The following is a 23,979-nucleotide window of genomic DNA, read 5'->3' on the forward strand; positions in this document are numbered from 1 at the left end:
CGTTATCTGGGAAGGGGAAAGCAGTGATTGAGGTAGAGGTGTCCCCCATTTTTATTCTTGCCCCTGAACTCTCAGAGAGTCCCCGCACGTCCCTGCTGTCACCCAATGTGAACCGGTGTCTCTCGTTCTGACATCTGGCATTTTCCAGGAACACCACGTTGGTCCTTTTTTGAAGTTCTCAACACCTGTCTCTCCCTCTCTGTCTGCAGGTAATTGCTGCTGCTCTGTGTGATGTATGTGCTGTTACTGTACGTGTCTGCAACAGGGGCTGCATCCTGATTCATTATTTAGATCCCCTGGCCAGACGTAGCAGGAGAGCAGCTGCTCTCGCTGTCACCGGTCAACCAGGAATCCATGAATCTGTAATTATCCTGTCATCCCCGCCTGTCTCCCTGTCTTTTCTTTTTTCCCTGCTCTTGCTCCTTATTTACTCCCTCTGTCTTCATCTGTCTGTTTCTCTGCTTAGTCTGTCATTCACTCAGCCTGTCCACCTGTCACCTCTCAGTCTCCCGTCGTCCTCCTCATATTGGACAGGGTTCTATTATCAGTCATCCTCTCTCTTTGTCCTCTTCCTTCCTTCACTGCTCTCCATGTTAGCGCTCCACACTTGAGGTCAATTTTAATGTTTCAATCCAGCGTTTATGAAGTTAAAACATATGAAAAACTGATGTAAATTCAGGTAAATAAGAAGTAAACTTTCCTCTCGTATATTAATCTTTTTCCCTGCTTCCATTCCCTTCACCTACCACACATCTACGTAATTACATTTCCTCTCCTCTGTCTCTTCAAGGTGTGATTTGTCTCTTGCTGAGCTGTGACTCGGTGTGTTAATTACCCCGCCACCTATAGAAAGGTGCTGAGGATATATCCCCGCAAACGATTCTCAATGAGATTCCCGGAGAGAGAAACTAAGGATGAGCATACATCACACTGATATATTTTTCTATTACCCACCTGTGGTGTGTGTGTGTGTGTGTGTGTGTGTGTGTGTGTGTGTGTGTGTGTGTGTGTGTGTGTGTGTGTGTGTGTGCGTGCGTGCGTGCGTGCGTGCGTGCGTGCGTGCGTGCGTGCGTGCGTGCGCGCGCGTGCGTGCATCAAGGGCAAAGAGAAAACACTAGCATTATGACGAGCAAGTGAGTGTCCACTCTCAAGGTCCAGCAAGTGCTATCTTTAATTTATCACTATGTTTTATTCACCAGGAAGTCAATTCAGGCCGCCCAGCAACAAACAAGGCTCAGTACTAACTGGTGAATAGTGTCCACTTCCTGTTTTCCTTACTCATCCAAAATTAATATTGCGATACAGTCAGGCCGAAATATCGCGATATACGATATTATCACAGCAAAGCAGTGAAATGAGGGTTGGAGTCGGCAGCAGGGCAGAAAATTGATAATTATCATAAAAAAATCGATATTATGGAAAACATCACATATAGTGGGAAGTATGCAATATTTGATAAATATAGCAATATTGCAATATTTTCTACCATATTGCAGTCGAATATTGGCGGTAAATATCGCGATATTCGATACTCCATAATTCCCGCCAATATTCGATATTATTGAAATATTTTCTCTTGGAGAAATTGAAAGAGATGAAGGGCAGAGACAGGAATATTATTGAAGTCGGTCCAAGCCTACTCATTTGTCATACACAGCTGTACCTGCGTCCTTTTATTTTATTTGCCTAATGTGCCTTTGTTTGTTCTGGAAAAGGTACTAAAAATGTCTTGGTTGAGGTCTTAGCGTCTTAAAGATGCTATTTGTAAGTTATGATACTGCTGCATAGCCAACGTTAGCATTAACCGCTGTCTACCAGTCTTGCCATGAGCTTCGGCCATCAATACAATACAAGAAGTTATAATAATTCCTCTGAGCAGCTACTTCTTCACGCCAGACTGGATGCTACAGTGACTTGCTATCGGAAAGTGACAAAACAGTCCAGCCAGACTGGGGCTAGCTGGTTAGCATACTTACTTCAGTACAAGAAAAGAAGTGATAGAAATAAAAGCAAAACAAGAGGGTTGCTTTCCACTGCTTGAGACAACTCTGTGAGTAAAGGAAGTTTAAAGTTTGATGCTGAACTGAATTCAGATTCCTTTACTCACTGATATTGAATCACTATAGCTTCCAGGCTGTCCTGTAGAAGTAGCTGCTCAAAGGACATATTATAGCCTCTTGTCTTGTGAACGCAACGATGGCAGAAGCTCATGGCAAGACTAGTACAGCTGTTAGTGCTAACGTTGGCTATGCAGCAGTAACAAAACAGATTTTTCTCCTTTTTAAAAAGCATTACTTTCAGGTCAAAAAGTGTGCAGATACCCTACATTATTTTACACTTTCATCGACAATAACGTAGTATTTAACGTTTTTTCCTGTACAGTGTCCTGTCCACTTTTGCCTTTGTGTCTCAGTATCCAGAGCTGCACTCATGTCCATTCATTTGTGCTTTGTTATTTATTTAACTGGAATATTTCGATGACATCAGTTGTTTCTTTTTTGAGAAACTCCTGTTTGAGCATTTTTTCTTTCTTGCTTCTCCTCTTCGATCCTGTTTTGCAGTGGCCAAACATTTCCTTACTCTCGTCCCAGGAGATCCTATTATCAGGTGTCATAGTGTGCATGATATACAGCCTCTGTGACACTGAACACACACACACACACACACAAACATGCAACATACACATACACACACACAAACACACACACACACACACACACACACACACACACTGTCTCATTAATTCATGGCCTTCAACTCAGGATTGAATTACAGCTGGTGCTAGTGCAGGATTCACTTTGACAGTATCCTTTGTTACACAGACAAACACACACACACACACACTTGATGAGCTGCATCTGCAGTGTTTCATCACACATGCATACACAGCACTGTTCATGATATCGTATCAGTGTTTGCTATGCCACACTTTGCTTGCTTGTATTCATAATTCATCACCACCATCAGTTTGTTGGGGGAAAGTGTCAGAGAAACATCTGCAGTCACTTTTTTTCCCCCTTCTCATCCCTCCATCAATTGCTTCCTCTCCTCAGCTGCACAGGGAGAAGTATCAAGCCCCATGCTGTGATATTGAATTACTGATAAACACTGAACTATATTCCCACAGACACTTTGAGCACATGATTCAAACCCAATGCGTATAACGATGGCACTAAGATCAAAGGCAGTGCGAGTGGGGGTGCCGGCCCTTTAAGAGCGCCAGGACGGGGAGGGCTCTGCATCCATAAAACATGAGTTTATTCAGTGGCCATGCTAAGACATGGTTAGGAGCGCCTCTGCACTCCGGCATGCTCTCACACCCACCACAGACTGAGAGCATCTCCGTCCGACCGACCGACCGACACACACACACACACACACACACACACACAAACACACACACACACACACACACACACACACAAACACACACACATGCTGACACAGCTCTGCCACAAGCCGAGACATGGACCCACAGAGGAGGAAGGGATAACACTGGAAAAACAAGAACAAACTGCAGCAGAAGAAGAAGAGGAGTGAATGGGGAAGAAGAGAGAAGAGGTTAAAAGGATAAAGAAGAAGAAGATCAGAGAGAAAGTGACGGCGCGGTAGAGGGAAGTAAACAGGTGCATCCAGGCGGAGAATGGGCAATTCCTCCTTCCCAGGCATGTCCCCTCTCTCTCCGTCCATTCTGTAGTTGCAGGTATTTCTAACTTGAGTGCCTTTCTCTGACGCGCTGGGGGTGATGGGAAACTACCGCTGTTTACCTCCTACTCTCCCTCTCTTCCTCAGTGTGATGCTGTCTTTGACATTCTGTCTTTGCCTGCATGTTGTAGGAAGATGAAATTGATATCTCTCGACAGCGTTAAAGTACGTCTTTGCTTCTCAATACTTTTTTCTAAAAATCTATAGCGGTTCTGCAGGTTGTGAATATACTGTAAAATCTGGGGCACTGAGTTGAGGCAGTTTGAGCTGCTGCTTCCTGTTCGAATAATCAGTTTTGAGGACTGCAGTCCATTTGAAGTGCATTAGAAGTCTCTTGAATTGCATTTTAGTGCAGATATTGACAGCACTGAGTGTCTGAGAGGGTTCGGAGGGGGTGTGATCGTGTGGTGGTGTCGGTTGCGTCTGGCAGCAGCAGTGCTTGTTTGCTGCCTGTGTGGATGGGGGACTGTTGGATGATCTGGCTCTCTGTTGTTGGCATCTGGGGCAGCCTGAAAGAGGGCTATTGATGGACTTACAGAGATTGCAGTCGGTCAGGGAGGGAGGGATGGAAACAGTGGTGGAGACAATGCTGCTGGTTTTTGCTGGATGTACATAAAAATACAGAAGCAGAGAGGACACACAGACGGCTGTAACGACACAAACCCATTTCATAGTAAACACGGTTACCTGAAAATGGGCATCAATTTTATCTTATGTGGGTGAACCATTTAGTTGGGTCCTTTTTACATCTACATCTCTGTCATGTTTATGTATGTTCAAGACACAGAAGTAAACATCTGTATTTCTGAATGAAAGGTGATATCCTTACTAGGAATCTGATGAGACTAGAAAATCAAATATTTTCCTCCCGTATATGTGATTGTAAACGTCCTGTAAACTGCATGAATATAAAAGCCCCCGATTCAAATCTTTACAGGAGGAGGTGCTATCGGGCTGATCTGACGACTAAAAATGTATTTAAGAGTCATTTATCCCAAGTGGCTTCAGTATTCTTAAGTCACATTACATGTGACCTCGTTTTGTATGAGTGTAATGCAGCATCTACAGCAGGGTGTCTCGCTGTGTTTTATAGTGGATGTAGAACAAGAGGAAATAAAAAATGTGTGTGTTCACTAACTTGAAGGAGAAAAATGGAGCACAGGCACAAACTCACACAGCAAATGTCAAATATTTAATGAGTGGCTTTTGTTTAGGTCAGCAAGTAACTTAATTGATCATGAATGAGAGATCAGGATGTTGAATATTCTTACTGGGGAAACATTGTGTAGTGTGACTCTGAGTACTGACATCACAGTTCATGGGACTGTAGCCAGTTTTCATTTGTGAGCGGAAATTAGCTTTTTTGTTCACATTGTAATAACGTATTTTGCAAAAAGTACACTTAAAAAATTAATCAAAATATTGATGGATAAATTTTATGTTCACTGACTAATTACTTTGTCATTGCAGCTGTAAAAATAAAGGCAAAAATTAAATAAAAAAAATCTCTCCATTAACTGAAACCCTAAAAGTGTAATGAATTGACCTGTGAAAAACCCAGAAAAAAAACTTTTGTAAACATTTTGCATCAGAAAATTTCATCCACCACATCCTAAAAAGCAACAAAAATTTTTTAACCAGTTCTTCAAGTTGCTCGACTTCTACAACTCAAAAGTTTTATGCATTTGTCTGTAGTCACTGTCCATTACTTTACATGTATATGTTTGTTTGCTCGTCTTTACGGATATCAGTGACAGATTATCGATCAATTAGCGTTAATAATCTAATCTACTGAGAAATATATTAACTGACAATGCAGGACTTGCTGTGTAACTGTCAGAGAATGTAGTGTAGTTTTCTGTAGTACCTGGCTCTGCCACTAGGCGGGGCCTCTTACAGTTTAACAAGATGGAGTTACACAAGTGTTTGCATTTCAGTCGTAAAGGTATTTTTCGACGGAGCTGTTGTTGTGTGGCAGCTGACCGGTTCAGCTCGCCATCTGAGGTTCACGGTCATAAAGTATGTGTGTGTCCTCAGGACATCTGTCAGCTGAGCAGGTGTTTGCAGCAGCTGTGCTAATGTTAGCTACAGTGAAGGTTTATCAGGTTTATGTATTGTCTCATACATAAAACCTGTCTCATGTTTTTTTCAATAAGGTTGCAGGTTATTTTCTGTTCAAGGGGCTGTTGCCTGCTGATAGAGGAAAAATGTTTTTTTTTAGATTGTTGGAAATGTCCAGCGCGTCTGAACTAATGTACGTTCTCCATTAGTTTGTGTTTAATTAGTGACTTAATCGGCTGTTTTGTGGTTAAAAAACTGGCTTTATTTTTATTATGGAAAAAGACAATTTTGTTTCATAAATTGTTAACGAATAACCAATGATTGATTGTTAATGTGTCTGATTATTGATTAGGTAAAATGCTTAAACACACAGAATGATCAAATGGATTTACCAGTTACCATCTTTGTTTGGATGAGGATACAGAGTCTCTGAGGATTCTGGGAACGCATGAGTGTCAAGTTGTTAAACGATCTTCTAGGTTTTTCGAGGATCACCAGATGTTTATCTTTCCAAATAACAGCTACGTACCTCTGTGAGTCAAATGCAGTGATAACACACGAGAGGCAGGTCGGCCGCTGCTGCAGGCGGAGCCGACTGTAGGCTGGCAGAGTGCAAAATGGAGTTCTTCACTATCTTTAATCAGTATTGATTTACACGATGCCCTCCCCTCCTCACCCTCCAATACACTCACACCGCACAAATCTGTGTCTGAACAAGAAAAGACTCGAGTGCCGTGAACATGGTGGGAGATAGCTGGTGTTTTTCCAATCCTGTCCTGTCTTAAAACTCACTGTAGTTGGATGTGAGGCCTGTCACATCCTGCGTGCTGTCTCACTCGCCGGGAAGATTAAATCTGAACAGAAACACAGACGATAGAGTCGCCCATGAACATCTCAAACTTATCTCTTTGTGCTGCATGACTGTGTGAGTCATGTCACCTCAATGACATGTCAGAGGCGCCCCCCCCACCTCCCCTCAGCTCCTCAGGAAGGTTTGAGAGGGGCGGGGTGGGCGGGTGGAGGTTGTGGTGGGTAGCAGATCAAGCTTGTTGGAATCACAAGCGACTGGGGAGCGAAAGGGAAGGAGAAGAGACGGGGTGGAGGATCTGTCAGGGAGCCGAGCAGCGACAGCCAAACAGCAGTTTTCCCACGTCAGCCTGATCAAACTTGTTGACATCTGGAAGGAGATGGAAGGGAAACAGAGGAAAAAGTGAAAGAGATGAAGGACAGAGACAGGAAGCTGCAGAGCAGAGGGTGCCAACATCAGAGGGCTGATTGATGCGGTTGCCACGGAGCCTCCAGGTGAGGGTGAGCCGACTAAAATATTGATCCAGGGATGTCTTTTCCCCTCAGAGCTGCTTTGCACTCTGACATTTAGAGGCTGTATTGTGTTGTCGTCCTTGATGCTGCTACCTTTGACTCCTTTTATGAGTCAAAACAAACATTTTGGAGAAATTTGGTTTCAAGCGACGCTGCAGAAACCCAGCTGCAGCTTTTGACGCCAGAGGCTTCGTGAATTTGGCGGAATGTCGAGGAAAGTGGCGAAGCTTCAGGTGACAAATGACTTGACTTTATTAAAATGTTAAATCTCTTCCACTCGGCTAGAAACGTCTCTGACACATGACTGTACTTCACCTGCTGACAGAGCTGCAACATTTTATCGATTAATTGATTAGACAGTCGACAGAAAGTTGATCAGCAATTGTTTTGATCATCACATAATTACCAGCTGTGACACTGGGGCCAGCCTTGTTTTGTTCAGCGTGGTCCTGGACACACCTGCAGTTGTGGTTTATATGTCTGTGGACAGAGTTTTGTCACTGTGGTGGCGTCGCAACCTGCAAGTTACAATCACGATTGCAAGATGGTCTGTAGTTGTTTTTGTAATTTTTTTTTAAACACAACATCCAAACATTTGTTGTTTCCAGCTTCTTAAAAATCAGGATTTGATGCTTTTCTTTGTCAGACACGACAGAAACCTTAACATATTTGAGATTTGAACCATTCAACAGGAACTAAACAGGTATTTTAAACTTTTTTTCTGGCACTATATAGACAAAATGATTCAACTGACCAGTAAAATAAAGATTAGATTACTCAATAATGTAAATAATTATTGCACCCTTAATTCAGTCCTCCTCACACTGCAGCTATAGATTATTTTCATTATTAATTTTCTTTTCATTATTAATTTGTGGTAGGTTTGGGCCAATATTCGATAATATCAAATATCACAATATTTCCTGTTATATGCAATATTTTACATAATGCTAAAAAAAAAAAAAAAAAAAATATATATATATATATATATATATATATATATATATATATATATTTGAAAATTCTGGAATTTTTGCTTGAAAAATTAAATGATATTTAATTAGTTAATTAAAATTATTACTAATTTAACTGTATAATTGTTGCAGCTCTAAACTGACGTATGGACATCTACACAATATACATAATAGCAAATGATAGAGAATGTGATTTTTATAAGCGAAAGTCTCGGTCCATAGAACAGACATAGTGTTTGTATTATAATCTTTACTGTATGCTAATTTTGCAGACAAGAATTTGAACACACTTTATGACATTATATGATTTGTGTGCTGTTGGACGTCAGTTAAACATTTAACCCCTTTGTTTTCCGTAATCCGTCAGTAACTGTTTTACCTTCATCTGTAGTTTATTTGAATTTGTTCCAGCTGTGAGCGGTGTCTCCATTGCCTTTGTGCAATGCATTGTGGGTAAGTAGCATCCATCAAGCCCATGCTTGAGAATCAAAAAGCGTTTTCAGTACGTGAACTGACTTTTCAAAATCAACTGTGTCACGTTTCGGCAAGACTCAAGCTCCTGAGACGATTGCCTTTGGAGTGGACTGCAGGCTGAGAGCGGCACCTGTGGAGCTGGCAGAGAGTCAGTGTCTGTTCAAGGACACTTCTCTGAGTGGAGCAGCAGTGACTCTGCTCTCTGCTCAGCCCTGCAGCCTGTTTGGACAAAAATGTGGAATCTTGTTTCATTGATATAAAATGACACTAAAGTGTGTCAATTAAACAACCTTGACCTTCCCCTTCAAATGAAGCACTAAAACATTGACACAGCTGAGAGTTATTAATGATAAATCTCAGTTAATGTGGCTCCACAGCTCTGCGGAGCTGACCCCGGATCATCTTCTGCAGCATGTCTGCACATGTCACCTGATGTATTCAATGAAGCATGTGCATCAAAAATATGTGACGATGAGGAGTCGCTCACACCGCCACTAGATTTCATTCATAATAGTGTGTAGTTAAAAACATGTAGCATCTCCCCACTTTGTTGTTTCTAGGACGCGCTCAGAACATCTTTCCATCCACTTTAAAATCTTCCTGACTCGACCTAGCTCGGCCTCAGGGTGCATCTGACTTTTATCTCTCTCGAGCCGTCCTCCGCTAACATGTCGGAGGACATATGTGGCTTTAAATGTCTCCCAATCCATGTTGCTGCAGTTTCTCTTCTGTTCGTTTTTTTTCCTTCAACCAGCCACCACCTTTTTGCCTTTCGTCTGGCAGATTCAGACATTACACAAACACAGAGAGACGTGTGAGGACTTTGGAAAGAGCAGAGGTGGACACTTTTCATCGGAGAATATGTCTATTCTTGTTGGAAAACAGATGCTGGTGACTGTCACGTAGCATTTCTTAAGCTCTGTCTTAAAAAAAAGAGGTGTCTTTTTAAAAGCAAATCCCCCCTGTATGAAGACAAATGATGTGGGATTGAAACAAATCTGACATTGAAAAGCAGGAAAGGCAGATAAAAATGTGAAGCAGCCTTTTATGTTTTTGTCTGCCTCTGTCATCAGTGTTTTAGTGTTCAGTGGAAGCTGTACACTAACAGGAGAGAAATGGAAGAAGACAGTGGCTGCTTTTCTGTAATAAATCAACTTAATTGCAAACTACTGCGTCACATTTTTCTCGCCCACCGCCGATCCCGATTTCTTCTCCGATTGACAGTTTGTGGACGTAAAGTGCTGATAATGACCTCAGGTCTGCTAATGTGGGCGCTCTGGCAGTGATGTGTTCTCATTTAAACTCCTCTGCACCGGTGAACGGCTGCAAACCAGACAACGTACCATTCACCATTTTCACACCAATTATACATTATTTTATGGCCACAGCGCACACACCGACAGACAGGCGTCGACACATGAAGCAGGGCAGAGCCTGATGAATCAACGTGTTTTTAAATGTGTTTATTCTTCTCAAGATGTTTCTGCTTTATGTGGCAGAAAGGATTGATAAGAAAGTGTTAGAGTGGTGACAAATGACAAAGGTGACATCATAAGTACACAGTGTGCACCTTAAGCATCAGTTAATCTTGATGTTTAAAATATTCCTGTAGGAAAAATACTGGTTTTAAATTCTAAGTTTATGTGTTCATATTACTTTTTTTTGTCTGATTAACAAACTAAACGCAAATGATTAAATCCTAACATAATATTGTTCAAGCTTAAAAACACTGGATCCAATCCTACACTGTCTATGATTCAGCTCCAAGCTTCATGTCTTCTAGATGTTCTTGCGTTTCAAATACATGGGGCAGAAATGTCCGTCAAACCGGCCGGGAGGGTCTGCCACTGCTTACTACCGATGCATGGTGACGTCACTTTTTACTTTCTCTTTACAAAGCTCCTCCTGAGCTACAGAAGACATTATACAGCTGTTCTCACAGGCTGTGCAGGACTCACTATGACTAGTAAATTGACTTTGACATGTAAAATTGGTGAAATGCATTTTTAATATCCCACCAGGGACATGCTACATTTGTACAACAGACCTTTCCCACAGCAGAGATTATGACCTGCTGGCTGCTCTGACAAGGGCAGCCAGAGTTATGATAGAGTTTGTGAGCGCTCTGACGTAGATGAAATAGACAAGTTAGACGTAGAGTCAACCAGACCACGAGTAGGGTATAAGTTTACCACACGAATATTTTAAATTAGTGATGTTAGCATTACCGACCGATTCGCTTCAAGTTGTCAAGCAACGCCCTTTTGCATGCTATGGTGCTAGTTTGCATGTAATTCCCTCCTGTTGTCACTAAATGTGTTACACTTCACCAACTCACCTGGAACAACCTATAATGTCACACGCCTTCGTCCATGCATCGTTTTTTTATTTTTAATTTAAGCCCCTGTAAACGAGCAGGAACCCGCCTTAAATGATGGGGAAACCTGCCACCGCAATAATCAGTTTCTCCTCCATTGTCCTTGGTAACAAATGTTTGATGGGAACAAAAGTTTACACAGTTGTGTTTTCTAGAGGGAAACACTTCTACATTCTGATTAGTTGCTGCCGAACCACATCGTAGCTCATTAGCATGAAGTTGCCTGGGCTTCAACACTTTCAGGCGCTCAATCGCCAAAAATGACGACACCAGAGACACAAGCTCACATGGAATATGAATGACGCCTGGTCACGTTCCTGCTGCTTTCATTACAGTGAACACAGGTGTAGCTAATACGATTAATAATGGCTCCATTCTGCTTGGTATTGTGCACATTAGCTCAGTGGAACTTTTCAGTTTTTTTCTTCTAAAGCTCATAAAAAGTTTCTCTTGTCCACATCGATCAGAGAATTTGCCAAAATTGTTGTTTCTTTTGATGAAACGTCTGCAAGAATTCGCTGCTACTTGAAAGATTCCTTTGAAGCTGCTGCGTGTTTCCCAGTTGTGTTTTGTATGTGTGTGTGTGTGTGTTTTGTTGAAGCTCGACGGCAGCGTTCACGTTGTCTCTTCTCCCTCAGCAGCGGGTCGATCGGCGAGCAGCATTAAAACGCACAGATGCTCTTGCTTTGCACTGCACCCTGCGTCTTCCCATCAGTTTCCCTTTAACTGGTTTGTCGGAAAAGTCTCTGGATTAGTTTTTTTTGTTGTGCTACATAAAAGCATGGGCTGATTGTTTTTGCCTCAAATGGCCTTTGTTGTAGCTTTTAAGATGCCATTGGAAAGGCATTTAGAATCGTCATGGGGATGTGGATTTTGCAATGTGTTCTCTGCTCGAGCATGTGTGTGTGTGTGTGTGTGTGTGAGGAGGTTACTTCAAGGTCTTCCTGCTGCCATCACATATTCTGGGATTTTTAGTGCAGTGGAAAATACATTAAGAGTCTCATTTGACAAGTTTCCCTGAAAGACTGAATCGCAGATTTTCATCTCCAGATTTTTATTTTTTTTCCGAACAGCTGTAACATTTTGTCCTTGATAAGGGATTGCTATTTCAGTGACATCTCTGATAGAGAACAGCCTATCAGATAGCATTACTGTCACACATCAGGGCACAGAGAGGAATCGGTGCACACACACACACACACACACACACACACACACACACACACACACTGTCACAGGTAGAAAGAGTGTGTCTGTGACAGATGAGTGAGGCTGTGGGATGAGGAAAGGAGTTTATGTCTTTGTTTAAATTGTCATGGTCGTACAAGATTCATCATGTCTGCAGATTTATCAGATCGTGCTACGGGCACACGATGAGGAGACTGTGAGAGTATGCACTGTTTCACTTATTACCTGTTTACTATGATGCTGGATGCAAAGCCAGAACCGCTCACACTTGGGATATTAAGTCTTATTTGCTTAAACCACAGAGGTACATGGCATGAATTGGGACTCCAGATTTACTTGACATGAAAGTGAGTTTAGGTTTGTGATCCAGGACCAATAAGATTTTATCAAATACCCCTGGAGCTGAATGAATGAACGTGTGCAGACGGATCAGAACACAACCTTAACTTAACTTAACACCAGGCTGTGAAGTATCTGTTTCACCTCCTCTGGTATGCTTCATTACCACACCCAGCAGTGACGTCACGGTGCACCGACCTCACCCCGGAGTACACTTCTGCATCACTGCAGCAAGGTGAGGTGTTACCCACTGAAGGTCAGGAAAAGGATGAGGTTTTCAGCTGCTGCTAAGTTGCTTTTTTTTTTTGCCAAGTTTGGAGCATCAAAGGGGCGGCAGTGTCTGTTATCTGGTCCACCACTTTGATCCAGACTTTGATGGACTGCCATTAAATTTTGTTGAGACATTCTCGGCCCCCAGAAGATGAAGCCTGCCGACTTTGGTGAACTCCTGACTTTTCTGTAGTGAGACGAGCAGGTTGACATTTGTGGCTGTTGGTGATGAATCTTGCCAACTATAAGATGGATTGCCAGGAAATTTGGTTTACATGTTGTGTCTATTATAACCTCTTGTATTATAAAGAAATGATGGAGCTCTTGTCAAGCAACAATCACCGCCACCTGCCCCTGGCATGAAACCATGCTCGGCGAGGAGAAAACGTACGAATAAACCCTTAGAGGATTTAAATATAAAGGAATGAATTAAATGTTTGCGGTAGCTGTGGTACAAAAACGCAGCTGCTAGCTTACACTCTGTGCGCTCCTCCGTAAGTGGCCAGAGAAGCAACAACAACCTGTCACCTTAGTTCCAGCTATTACAGAAACTTGACAATAATTCAAGAGCACAAATTGTTTGCACAGTTGTTTCTACTCCTGACACCTGCCAGACTTTGTACACATAAGACCAGAGACTTGAAACTTTCACCTGGAATAAGAGACCTGAGAGAATCTGTAATGTGGTTGTTTATTACATTGAGTGTGTGTATGTATGCAGTATGGCTGTGTGTGTGTGTATATATATATATATATATAAAAAATAGACCTTCTCCACCTTCTGAGAGCTTTAGAATCTGTGCATACAAGCAGGCATCTGCTGGCACACATCACGTGTGTTTATATGTCGAGTGTGTGTGAGCTCTGTGTTTTCTACATGTGCTATGTGACAGCTCTGATCTCCCCCTGCTCTTTGTTATCTCTTAAGCCGGCATGACAGCTTTGACACGTGTCCTCTGAAAGCAAACATAACAAACGCCGCTCGACTGCGTTGATGAGTAAATTGCAGCGAGCAACATTTAACAAGCTCCTCATTTGCTGATTATACAGAGTGGTCCTTGTGAAACCCCGATCAGACACTCAAATGAAAAGCCTCTGTTCACTGGAATAATGGGGTCTCTGAAATGAGGAGAGAGGAGGCTGAGAGAGAGATGGAGGCATGGGGAGAAAGATGAGGAGGAAATTATTTCATTATTGTAAAAGGGTTGCTTGATATAGAAGAAAAGTTTTATCTCAATAATTTCATAAAAGTTGATGGAGATACAGCAGCTTCAGGAAGTATTCACACGCCTTCACTGTTTGCACATTTTAAATGGATGAAATTGCCATTTTTTCCATCAGTCTAGACTTCAATATCCCGTAATTACAAAAGTGGAAACATGTTTAAAATCAAAAACTGAAATGTAGTATTCAGCCTTTTAATTCAGGACTTTGCAGATGCCCCTTCGGCGGGAATCGCAGCTCCCAGTCTTCTTTGAGTCTCTACAAGCTTTGGATATCTGGATTTGGGCAGATCCTCTCAAGGCTCCATCAGACTGGGTTGGAAGCATCTGAACTGGCATCTTAAGGTCTTTCCACAGATCTTCTACGGTCTTAAATCTGGACTTTGGCTGGGCCTCTCGAGGGCAGTCAGACCTGTCCTGAAGTGACTTATGATCTTAGGGTTCAATATTTGTCCCATCAGACCAGAGACTCTCTTTCCTCATGGTCTCAGAGTCCTTTAATCGCTCTTTGGAGACTTCTGAAGCTCTGTTACAGTGACCCTTGGGTTCTTGGTCACCTCCCTGACCAAAGCTCTCCTTGGTTACTCAGTTTTGCTGGACGACCAACTCTTCAAGAGTCCTGCTGGCTCTAAACTTCTTTCATTTCACAATTATTGAGGTCACTGCGCTCCTGGGAACACTCACAGCTTTAGAAATGATTTCATACCCTCGCTCTGATCTGTTCCTCAGCACACTTTTATCACAGAGGTCTGCAGAAACGTCCTTGGACGTCATGGTTTGGTTTTTGTCCCGACCTGCAGTGTGAATTGTGGGACCTTTTTATATACACAGGCGTGTGCCTGTCTAAACTATGTCCAATCGATTCAGTTTGCAACAGGTGGACTTGAGTCAACGTCTAGACACATGTCAAGGATGATTAAAGCAAAGAGGAAGCAGCTGAGCACAGTTTAGAGCCACAGCAGAGGGTCTGAGAGATTCAGGATTTTCTGACATTTTATAGACCAAACAATTGATGGGGAAAACATATAACAGATTAATTGATAATGTAAATAATTCTTAGCTGCAGCACAAGTAGATTCAGATGTGTTTGAATAAATACACGACACAAAAAACAGAAATCTGTAGAAGGAGTCAGGGAGCTAACATCAGTCATGTCCATCCACCTGCACCCCTCAGTGTGTGTCAGCAGCATGTTTATTACATTTAAAAAAACAGCATATGTGAGTGTCTGAGGCTTGAACAGCAGATAGTAATGCTACAGTTTGAGCAGTGAGGGTTTCGTTGCTAGAGTGAGACTGTAGGCACTTGCAGTACACTCTCCAGGCTTTATTAGATGTTTAAGTTGTTTTTCAAGGTTGTTGTTGTTGTTGCTTCTTTGCTGAAGTTTCCTCTGGCAGAGTGCTCATCTCCATTTTTCGGTCTGACTTCTGAAACCATTTTCGGGAAGTTTGCTGTACTTTCCGGTTCCGGTTTAGGAATATTTTATGTGAAGTGATGATGAGTTTTGTGTATTGTCGAGCTGTGCAACTTATTGAAAGTATCTTGAAGTTTCTCCCTTTCCTGGCAACACTTAAATTCTCCATATTCAGCTTCTACAGGAAGTATATGATCAATTAAAGAAGGTTTATAACACATTATAACGTAGTAACTCCTCCTGTGGACACCCATAAGTGAAGGCTGCTGTATAAACAAATCATATACATACATTAATAAAAACTAAAAATGTCATCTATTTATAACTACGTCATAATGCCTTATTTATCAAATATTTATATTCTGCTGATGAATGCTACAGGCAGACTTGGTGTTACCCACTTTCCTATCATGGACCAAGACCCCAGGGGCAGCACTGGGCTGTGAAGTGATGTTGGCGTTTTAGCTGCAGTCACGTCACATGACGCCCACTTGTTCAAACAGCTGTGATATGATGAATATATTTATCTGATGGTCACAAACGCTCCGACTATTTGTATTATTTGAACCATTCAGTCGAATAAAAATTAGGAAATGAAAGACTTCCTGTAAGGGAGGAGCGATTAATCGGTTGATCAGTCGTCTCGAGGGAAGAGGAAGCTGATTTAAGAGGAAGAGGAATCTGCAAACTCTGCGTGCGTGACAGAAAAGATGCCTGTAAGCAAGCACGATATAATCAGCAAACCCTTTTCTTTGGTCGTACTTTTCTGTCTCTTTCTTGCTCATCTGTCTTCATGTCTTACACACACACACACACACACACTCGCAGACTGTAGGATCTCATCTCTGTGCTGCTCTCACTTTCCTCAGCAGCCTTGGAGAATGATTTCATTGGGATGACAAGTGTGCCTCACCCTCCATATTTCTGCCACCCGGGCCCCTAGCCTGGATCCAGAGGCAGCCTGCAATAATATAGGGCCCTTTTTTTTTTCCCTCCTCCCTCTATCTCGGTCAAGCCAATCTGATTTTAGCTGTGCTGAAAGTAGCATTTTCTTCCTATCACAACATCGCTAATGCTTACTTTCCTTCCCTCCTCTTCCCTCTCCATCCCTCTTCATTCCTCTCTGTCCACTAAGCAGAAAATGGGTCCAGGCGCCATTGTGGGCTATTATCTGTTTGAGCTATCTATCTTGATAATTGACTAGTGGGGGTAAATGTGACGGTGATCGGTGTGACGCTAATACATTCTGCCAATTTGACACGCTCATAATCCGCCGGCCTCACGTTTCCACCCCGCAGTCATCACGGGGAGGCGAGAGGTTTGATGTGCCGGAGCACTGTAGCATCATGGATACAGACAGTAGGCCGAGCGTGTGGGTGGGGAGAAACACTCGGTCTAAATTAGGAATCGGGAGCGTTTGAGTGGGCATGGAGGAAGAGGAAATTGGTCTAATCGTGCACAGACACGCTATAGAAGCAGACGTATGTGTACAGATGGATATAGCTGACACAATCTGGATGTGTAAGCCCAGCTGGAGGAAAGAAAGACATCTTAACATCACAACCAATTTGTTCTGTGTGCTGCTGATTGCTCTTGCAGCATTGAATCACAGTTAAAGTGAATGACTTGATTAGGTGGCGTACTGTATATAGGGCTGATGTCTTATTTTGGCAATAATAACAAATAAAATCCTGGTGTGTTTTGTAAGAATACCTGAGGACATTAAAAGGTTTGTTTTCCAGTATCGGTATTAAATAGCATCAAATTTAACAGATAAAGTATGTGAGGTTTCCTAATACTTTTGTCCATATATTGTAGCTAAAAAAAAGGCAAAATAGTTTAGTTATATTCTATGAATACTTTATATTTGATCAGAAAATGGTCCCATCATGTAGTAAAACCCAAATATATTCAGTTTAGTATCAGTTTATTACCACAATTATTAAAACCAGTAAGTATTTAGAACCTGGGACCCACTGAAAAATTACAGATCATTAATCAGTCATCAAATTTTCACTGTAGATCCACTGATTGATTATTCAAGTAACTGTTGCACTTCCAGGAGCTTTACGACTTCTCTGGATTTGACATGAAAAGCAGCCCCAATAACTTGGGAATAGAAGAGTGTCTTTTTGTAATTTGGGTGAGTTGACCCTTTAACATATGGAAACTGGAAATACAGGAGTTTTGATACATTATTAAGGGAACAAGTACATTCTCTGAGATTTAAAGGTCTCGTATTTTACACTTTTCTTGTGTTTTATTTGAAGTGTTGATCTATAAGAAGATATTTTTGTGGCTTTAAGAACCAAAAACCATCTCAGTGTAGTTCCACATCTCTCTCAGGCTTCTCTCTGGAACTATAGTAACAACAAGTCGGTGAGTAGCAGCTGACTGTTTTCGGAGTGATCAATAAAAATTTAGCAGATTTCAAGTAAACACTCAGAGAAGCCAAATCCTGCAATGATTGGATGGTGGGTCCAGATGGGTGGGGCTTGGGAGTGGTGACTGCTTTGTTGTGACATCACAAAACTTCACAAAAAAAAAAGTCTTGGCGGCTGGTTTTAAGGCTCAGTTTCTGAATACAGGTTGTGTGAATTTTTTCTGTGGATTGAACGCTTTGATACTTTCACAGTATTAATATAGAACCTAGACCTGCTTTATAATCAAACAACATGTGGACAGCTACCATTATACTGTATAGACCTTAAATGTCTGAAATAAAGGGTTAATTACATAATGCGGGCAGCTGCAGGCAGTTGAGAATCACAGTCTCGTCAAACGTGCAGCCCGTTTTTTTAATATATTGCCAGACATTTCCAGATGGGATAAAGGATAGTCTGAGTCACTGACAACATTTGCATAGTGCATCTTAAAGTGTTGCCAGAAATGAGTACACAAAACTTCAAATGCAGCTGAAGCCGCTGCACAAATAAGCCTGACTCAAAATACTGTCAGCGCTGGAATGACACCGAGGTATTATCGCGTCCTAAGTGCTTGTGTAAACGATAAACACGCATGTCTAAATAGCACACAGCTGGAGTGACGGTCTAATCGCTCAGAGGAGTCACCGAGACACAAACGAGCGCGGACGCAGCGGTGTCGTAAAGACCTCGGCGGAGGGGGAAAAAAACAGAGGAGGAAAAGGCGTGATAGAGTTGTAGCAGTCATTAAGGGCAAGACTGCTCTCTGCAATTCTCTGGCTTATCTACTGCAAGGTGGAGGCATGGGGAGGGTAATTCTGCTTGGGGCTCATGTGCAAAGCCGAGATACAGAACAAGAGGGAAGTGGAGGGAGAGAGAGAGAGGGAGAGAGAGAGCTGGTTCATTTGCAGCTCGTCCCCGTAGACTGTGGAAAGGATTATACTCACACAGAGAGAGAGAGAGAGAGAGAGAGCGAGAGAGAGGGAGGGAGATGCACAGGCTCTGTCTTAGCTCACATTGAGTACCCTGCCTCCAATCTCCTACACTGCACTGTGCACTCTCCCCGTCTCCTCAACAGCACTCTCTCTTTCCTCCTTCACACACACACACACTTACGCACACACACACTTACGCACACACACACACATGTGCAGACACAAATAACACCAGTGCCATGTAGAGTCTCGGGCCAGAGGGGGACACCAACCTGCACAGGACCACAAGCCAGGTATGCTTCATTCATTAATTCGTTCATTTCTGATCAAATTGCCACATTATGCACCAGAGTTTTTTTTTTTTTTAGGGGGGGGGGGGGGTGTCGCTGTAGTGATCCAGCTCACTCACTCTCTGCAGAACACTCTTGCAGTCTGCATGCACCAAGATTATCCGGCTTCTTTGCATAGCCCCAAGAGAACCAAAAAAAAAGATAGAAGAGAGGGAGAGGAGCCAGGAGGAGAGGGGAGGAAATGGGGGGGGGGTAAGAGGACAGACAGGACAAAAGCCAAACTGAGCAGTGTTTGTCATGTAGGGCAAAGGAAAGTATTCGCCGGGCGGCAGGCGGCCAGCTAACCTGTGCTGACCTTCACGCTCCTACTTGGAGCACCTTTCATCTGTGTGTGGGACACTGTCCACAAAAACTCCTCCTTATCAAAACCTGTTCTTAAAAGGCACATTTAGCCCACCCCCACCCCCAACTCTTTCTATCCTCTCTCTCGAGGGCCGTATTAATAATCATACGTTCTGAACATGCTCAGGGGACGAGCTGCCGTTGGTTGAAATGCAAATGGTTGTGCAAACTGATTATTCATTCTTGTGAAATTAATTTGTATTTGCCACAGAGTCGAGGCGTGCAGGGGAGGAAACAGTGTGGCCACAGCTGACTGTACTCTGACTGGCTGTTCTCTGGTGGTAACATGCTTTCAGAGCTCTCTCTGGGTTTTTTTTTTTTCTTTTTTTTTTTTGAGGTGTGTCAAGTTTGTACAGCAAACCTCATGAGAGCCACGCCACTGACTTTGCAATCAATTTCAAGCTTTTTGAAGTGGATGTACCACTCAGTTTTTCTTTTTTTTTTTTTTTTTTTTTTTTACTTTCTGGAGCATCTAGTGACTCAGAATCTGGGGCTTCAGAATTCACTTTGATGCTGGTTTGATATCAGTTTGTACATCTCGAGACTGCAGGGGCCTTTTCTCTTTCTGGAATATGCTGGAATGAAGTTGTGCTGGCCCGGAGAGCAGGAAAGCAGAGCGGCTCCAAATGAAGTTTTAATCTGAGTCACTGCTGACATTTTCCTTCTCGTTTCTTTGATCTAGCACAAAGAGTCGGAGCTGTCTCACAAATAGCTTTAAGATCAGAAACCAATCCTAGTGCTCTGACGGAGCCTTTACAACGACTGTATTATTATTTTGTATTTGGTGTTTATTATGTAACTCATTGTATTATAATTATATCACCAGCCTAGTTAGAATCATAGTTTTGCCAAAAATCCTCTGTGTAATTGTCTTTACTAAACCAGTTAGCTCTCCTATATATTAAGATACAGGTGTATATTGAGATTGAAACTGTCCACTGTTGACAAACCATGAAACTGCAGTAAACCCCTCAAGTTGCTGGGAAACCATACAGCATCACTGCTTTTAAATATGAATGAAAATAATCACTGAGTGTTGTTTCTTTTGAAGTATTGTGCATACCTCTGATATATTTTTTATTATAATCACTTTTTAATGGAAATCGACCATTGCTGCAGACAATCTTATACATCCACAACACATAATAAACCAGGCACAAACACAGCATGACTTCACAAACAGTCACAGGCAGTAAATCCATTGTTTCCCTCAGGGCCGCATGAAATATGAATCTGTAGAAACCTCCCACCAACCAAGTAAAAATCAGCACCAGAGAAAATAATCAGCGTCAACCACAGACGGTACACACATATGCACAGAGGCTGGATTGGTACATTAGAGGCTATTTAAACAAATATAAAGTAATGCCATCGACCAGGAAGTAAATTTGATCAAGACACTATTACACAGACACAGTTATGGGGCTCACTCACCACAGTGTCGACTAACTGGCGTTGCTGGTGTGTGTCTGGTCTTAGTTAGAAAGAGGAAGAAAAAAAAAAACATAACGGCTATAGCTCTTTAAAATGTGTGTTTTTTTTTTTTTAAAGGTTCTATATGTAAGATTTGCTATTGCTACATAGCTAACGTTAGCATTAACAGCTGTTTACTTACCAGTCTAGAAGAAACGTTACAAGTTCATTCCTTTACTCACCAAGAGCTATCTCCAGTGGTGGAAAACAACCCTCTTGTTTTCTGTCTATTTCTATCACTTCTTTTTTTCAACTGAAGTTAGCATGCTAACGAGTTAGCCCTGGCCCGATTGGTCTCGTCACTTTCAGATACCGAGTCACTGTAACTGCTCAGATGTCATCTTGTCCTGTAAACTCAACGATGGCTGAAGCTTTTGGCAAGACCGGTAAGTAAACAGCTGTTAATGCTAAAACTGGCTTTGTGGCAATAGCAAAACTTAAAAATAGCAGCTTTAACTTGCATCTTCTAAACCCAGTTATGTCAGACTAGACATGACACAAGGTGTTGTGTTTTGCATCAGTATATGAAACAACTGAAACTGCAGCATAGTGGGGGAGTCTGGCAACATTGTGTATTTTTATTATTGTCAACAAACCCATAAAAAGACCAAATCAAACATTTAACTTATCTTACTAACAAGTCTGTGTATCCAGAGCCCTATATATCTTATTCCTCTGAGCCATAGAGCTCTATTGTTGTCCAAAGATTATTATAAACACATCACAGAGCCACACTGGTGCACTGGGCGACATGTTCCTTCATCACCATGAACACACACTGTTTATTTTGATTCAATCCCACACACACTGTCCTGCCGCCTCGAATAACTCTGTAGCTCACTAAATGTCTGTTAATCCGCCAATGAAAATAGGCCCCCACAAATGCACATTCAACATTACTGAGCCTTTTTCTTTTAATTGAAACTTCTCAGACATTGTTAAAGATTTACATATTCAATATCAAACAATGGGCTTGGGACAGAGAGCCACGGACTGGATGGGGAGGTCATTAAGTACTGCAGATAGACCAACACATCGTTGGTTTTTTCATGGTATTTGTTGACAATAAGAAAAACATACTATAACCAATAATTCAAATACAGTCATGGATGTTTAGTTCACAGTTAAATGAGCTATTTACAAGCTTTGCTAATGCTACTTAGCTAATGTGAGCATTAATGGCTGTTTACTTACCAGTCTTGCCAAGGGCGTCAGCCTTTGCTGTATTTACAGGACAGGAGGTTATAATACATCCATTGAGCAGCTACTTATTCAGGGATCGGAAAATTGGTTAGCATGCTAACTTCAGTAGAAGAAAAGAGGGTTGTTTTCTACCTCTGGAGACTCTTGGTGAGTAAAGTACTGTAATTTGATGCTCAACTTGCAACGTTTCTTCTAGACTGGTAAGTAAACAGCTTCTAATGCTAATGTTGGCTATGTAGCAATAGCAAATATTACATAAAGCTCCTTTAAACTCACCCACAATACCTCACCCCACAGTATGGTTTCCCCGTGGGTGTTCTCAATTACCTGAGCTTCCTAGCACCCACGTAAATTGGCGCCAATGCATTCAGTGCAGCAATCGCTGCAAAAGATACTACAGCCTATCACCTCACACCCTGTACACATCAGGCTTTCTGCACACTGTGCAGTAGCAGCCGAAAGTGAAGATGAATTAGTAAACAGCAGTGCATCTGTTGAGGTTGTTATTCGCTGTATACCATGGTGAGAAGATGTGAGGGAGACGGAGAGAGGGAGACATGTAACACCCACAGTGCTGCAAGAACATGACCCGTCGAGCCACCGGGGCACGGCCTCCTGTTAACCGTATTGTGATTGTGTGTTCCCCCCCCCTCCCCCAGAGGGAGGCTGACCTACAGCAGACAGTAGTATCAGCTCTGGCTCGGAGCCCAGCTAGCTGTCAGCCTCACATGCCGAGGGCTAAGAGGAGACGGGGGACATGAACAGCACGGAGGAGATCAGGGATAACAAGCAGAGACGAAGGTAGACTGCAGTCTGTCTGCTTCTATTAGAGATGCAGGAAGGGGCTGAAAATGCACTGAACTGAATCATTCTGTGGGGTTGATATGTTAAAGCAAGAGGAGTTTAGACTTTACAATTCATACATGAAACGGTGAAGAAGTTTTCTCCTAGTTTCCCTGCTGTCGGAATTGTTGTGCTTGATGCACGGTGACATTACACATGTGCTGGGTCAAAGTGTCCAGGTTTAAATCGACTCCCACGCGCTACGTGTAGGTTGACGGATGAAAGACTTTTTGAAATGACACGTACAAGAACGTCCCCGCTAAGTGTGGGAATGAGTTCTTGGATATCAGGGCTCATGGGTATTTCTGGATTTGTGTATTATTTGTGTAAGCGGTTGGCACTTGTGGTGGTGGGATTTCATTATCAGCAAGGCAACTGTAAGCTTTGAAATTTTGAAATGTGCATATATACACACACACACACACACACAGACAATCTGGCAGAGGCAGACATTACTGCAGAAACGCACACAGATGGACACACAACGCTGCTTTGAAAATGCCTCCTCAGCTGAGTGGATTTCCCTCCTGCTTCACTTTTCCTCAGCACATCAGTCTTGTTAATTGTCTGGCCCACTCCATTTTTCCCGTACCAGTTGACTTATGACCACTGATGTAACATGCTGCCAGTTAGGAAGGGGCTAATGTGCAAATCATGCTAGCACACCATATGCAGGCAAAATATATTTTTAGACAGTACGCTGGGAAAGGATCAGTTTCATTAAATTATTTGCATTTAAGAAGACCATCTGCTTATAAATTGCTTTTTTTAAAACCTCGTAAACTTAAAGTAAATGGAGAGAAAGGTAGGGAGAGAGAGAACCTGACGGGAACGATGCAGTGTATCTTGTGCATCTTAAGCACTGAGCCACCAGATACTCCATTTTTCAAATTCTGATAAATGTCAGTGTATGTTTTTGTGACTCTGATTCTGCCATGCCTGCAGTAAAGACCATTTACACAAGACTAGGAGCCTAGTATATAGCTGGACCATGTCATATTTGCATTCTGCCTAGTGTCAGTCAGTTTCAGATCTTTTATGTGTTTGCGTCTGTCCTCCTCTCTG

General features: G+C 42.3%; 1 protein-coding gene across 6 annotated transcripts in view; it reads left to right on the forward strand.

Annotated features, from left to right (window-relative positions):
• The first annotated feature begins 3,295 nt into the window (after window positions 1–3,295).
• Window positions 3,296–23,979, forward strand: part of srcin1b (SRC kinase signaling inhibitor 1b) — a 108,735-nt gene continuing 88,051 nt past the window's right edge. For 5 of the 6 annotated variants that reach the window (XM_056365919.1, XM_056365917.1, XM_056365922.1 and 2 more), the window contains exon 1: window positions 3,296–3,703. The gene's annotated coding sequence lies outside the window, so the exon portion shown is untranslated. Of the gene's footprint in view, window positions 3,704–18,798; window positions 18,997–23,979 lie in introns of those variants that run through there. The other variant, XM_056365918.1, reaches the window with a different exon arrangement.

This window comes from Seriola aureovittata, chromosome 21 (assembly GCF_021018895.1).
Source record: "Seriola aureovittata isolate HTS-2021-v1 ecotype China chromosome 21, ASM2101889v1, whole genome shotgun sequence".
In the NCBI taxonomy this organism is placed as follows: Eukaryota; Metazoa; Chordata; class Actinopteri; order Carangiformes; family Carangidae; genus Seriola; species Seriola aureovittata.